The 3,509-nt window shown below is 50.4% G+C and overlaps 1 long non-coding RNA gene across 1 annotated transcript; it reads left to right on the forward strand.

Annotated features, from left to right (window-relative positions):
• The first annotated feature begins 1,101 nt into the window (after nt 1-1,101).
• Nucleotides 1,102-3,011, forward strand: LOC122232644. The gene is made up of 3 exons (XR_006210016.1): nt 1,102-1,594; nt 1,674-1,859; nt 2,825-3,011. It is a non-coding gene; the product is annotated as an uncharacterized LOC122232644 (long non-coding RNA).
• The last annotated feature ends 498 nt before the right edge of the window (nt 3,012-3,509 follow it).

Genomic DNA, 3,509 nt, shown 5'->3' on the forward strand with positions numbered 1-3,509 from the left:
ACCTGCCAGCACGGAGCCTGATACGGGGCTAGAACTCACCAACAGTGACATCATGACCTGAGTCACAGTCAGACACTTAACCGACTGAGCCACCCGGGTGCCCCATTTTTTTAAATTTTCAGTGAAAACGGAGACTTTATCTATATATAAAAAAAGTGGCTAAGGAAAAGAAGATAAGGTTCTGGTCATATCGTTCTTATGGTTTTACTTCCCGCTTTTTACCCATTTCATAGTAGAAAGTAAACATGGTCACATGTTATTTATCTTTCACATTGCTGGTCAGGGTCCAGGCTGGAGACAGAAAGCCTACTGGTTATTTTAACAGAGATAATCTAATTGAGATATATTAGGCATTGTGTTGTTTGTCCTCGCTCTGGGGGGGGTAATTAGCTCATTGGCTATCACTTCAAAATTGCTTCACAAGCCATCTTTTTAAAAAAACTTTTCTAACGTTTACTTATTTTTGAAAGAGAGACAGAGCATGAGTGGGGGAGGGGCAAAGAGAGAGGGAGACAAGGAATCCAAAGCAGGCTCCAGGCTCTGAGCCATCAGCACAGAGCCCGACGCGGGGCTCGAACCCACGAACTGCGAGATTATGCCCTGAGCCGAAGTCGGACGATTAATCGATGGAGCCACCCAGGCAGCCCATTTCACTCGCCGTCTTGCAGGATGAGGGTCATGCTAAGTGGTGACCAGCGACGGTAAAGAGAGAAGACAGAGCGTGGTGAGGCATCACATGATGGTAACTGTGGAAAGACGGGGAAAATGAAAGGAAGAGATTGAGATCATTCAGCTCAGTTGGGAAGTCCCGGCAGAGCCCAGACCCAGACCCCAGAAGACAGGTACCGCCCGGCTGGCACGGGTACCTTTGAGGGAGCGCAGAGAGAGCCTGGCTGGCTCCGACAGGGTAGGAAAGTTGCAAAGTGGATCCACAGGCTGCTGCTGAAATGAGTCACTGCGGGGGCGCCTGGGTGGCTCAGTCGGTGAAGCATCCCACTTCCGCTCAGGTCGTGATCTCACGGCCCATGAGTTCGAGCCCCGCGTCGGGCTCTGGGCTGACAGCTCAGAGCCCAGAGCCTGTTTCGGATTCTGTGTCTCCCTCTCTCTGACCCTCCCCTGTTCATGTTCTGTCTCTCCCTGTCTCAAAAATAAATAAAACGTTGAAATGAGTCACTGCGGCCGGGGTGATCTGATAGGGACAGGAGGCAACCAGGAAGGAACGAGTTCCTCCCTCCTCCCGCCTTCCATCATCCCTACCAGCCACCTGCCGGTAGAACGTTTCACAGACTCCCAGCCTCCGCATCACAAAGCCAAGCCTAGAAGGATGGAATTGGAGCCGAAAGGCAACGACGCCCTGTCGCTATGTGGTTGTTACCCACTTTGATGAGTCCCCCACGCTGGACGTTAGGGTGTTGCCAATCCTTTGCCATTATAGATATGGCTTCGGTGGTGGTCTTCTGCACCTGCAGCTTTGAGTGCCCGCAGATGACTTTGTTTGTGAAACATCCGCCAACGTGGCAGCAGCTTGCTGAACACCATGGGCCTTTTTAGGGGTCCCGATGCCTGTGGCCAAAACGTCTCCCTTAAAGACCGGGTCAGTTTCAGGGCTCTCTATCAATCAGCGTCCTAAATCCACCTCACTGATTGTGAAATGACCGAGTGTGCCTTCACAGATGCGGCCCTCCCCGAGCCCCGAAACTTACTTTCCGGGTCCTTCTCTGCTCATCGCCAGACAGCAGCCCACGGTCACATTTCCTCTCCTCTGATTAACTAGAGGGCCTCTCATTCATCGGCCGCTCACCTCATCCTCTCTGGTCCCGCCTCCCTTCTTTCTCCACGCAGTCAGCAAAGCATATCGGGTAAGAGAGAGGGCTCCGGGACAGACTGCCCACATCCACACCGGACTCCATCAGTGGCTAATGGTGTGGGCTGCAGGGGAGTAGCCGGGTCTCCCTAAGTCCGGGTCCCTAATTAATCCGATGGCAGTGACAACCCTGGGTACTACAGAGGGCTGTGAGGCTCAGCTGTGATCCTGCAAGGGACGTGGTCTATATAGCATGAGTTCAGAGCGTGCTAGTCATTGCTGTTGCGATTACTGGCATCATTTTGTTTAGCTAGTAAGCTCATCGAGGGCAGGAATCGTGTTCCTAGAATTTTTTTTTTTTTGATCACTTTTCCTGTATTTCATGAGGATGCTAAGAAGTAGATACCCAGACAAGCTAGCTAACGCAAAAGGGGATTATGAAAATCAGGAGAATCTCAACAAAGTTGACTTGAAGATGTAAAGCCCAGCCCCACGGGTCCCCAGCCCCTCTCTCTAGGGACACATACCGCCCATCTCTGCTGTATGCTACCTTGGGTTCTCTCCCTCTGACCACCAGCTGCGTTTAAAGACTCGAGCAGCTCCTTCTGCAATCAGGGGGCTCTGGTCCCAACCCTGGAGACCAGACTGTCCCTTCCCCCTTAGACTCATGCTTCTTGGATCAATTCCCCAACGTGAAGAATTGGGTTGACTGTGCCTCTGGACTACACTTGGACGAATCAGATAAGGGTCACAGGGCCCCTAACGCAGACATGCCTGCCTCAGTTTACTGCTTCAGAAAGGGTGGGAAGGAGGGACAGTTCTGAGGAGGAAGCATGAGCTGAGATGCTCACGTATGCCTGCCGTTCTCCCCATGTCACAATGCCCAGCAGAGACCTCTCCACGTAGAAGGGACACAATCACTATTCGTTGATTAATATCCAGTGAGGGAGTTTCACCCCCGTTGTCTTCAAAAGCTCATTGCCACCCCTTTCCTGACAGTGCTTTTAAAATTCTCCCCAGAAATGTCCCCAAACGTAGAGAAGACCCTTCTGGTTTGAGAAGTAGCCCCAAGAGGCCGATTCAAGAGGAAAGACCTTTGAAGTCCTGCACTTTATCTTGGAAGTTCTAGTGACCTCTGGATTCTACTTTACAGTCAATCTCCTTTACAGTAAAAACAGTATTTTCCCTACTTACTATTGAGTAAAATCACGTGCCAGAAAGCTTTGCCACCTTTCTCGCGCAGAATTTTCTACTCCGCGATAGCCTGTGAATTACCTGCACTAAACGGTGAGCTCCTTTGAAGAAGAACCTATATCCATTTTTATCGCTGTGGGATGGTCTAGGTCATAGCATGAAGCTGATTATAGAGCAGATGTGCAACAAATGTCCCTTAAATGGAAAAATGGATGAACTAGTGAGTGAGTGAGTGGGTGGATGGATGATACAGTGGATGGAGAGGTGAGTGGATGGTTGGATGGATGGGTGGGTGGGTGGATGGATGGATGGATAGATGGTAAAGTGGATGGATACATAAGTGGATAGATGGATGCATGCATGCATAGATGGATGGTAGAGTGGATGGAGAGGTGAGTGGATGGATGGATGTACATATGGATGGATGGATGGATGGATGGATGGATGGATGGATGGATAGACGGACGGTACAGTAGATGGATACCTAAGTGGATAGACAGATAGATGCAGG

This window comes from Panthera tigris, chromosome D3 (assembly GCF_018350195.1).
Source record: "Panthera tigris isolate Pti1 chromosome D3, P.tigris_Pti1_mat1.1, whole genome shotgun sequence".
In the NCBI taxonomy this organism is placed as follows: domain Eukaryota; kingdom Metazoa; phylum Chordata; class Mammalia; order Carnivora; family Felidae; genus Panthera; species Panthera tigris.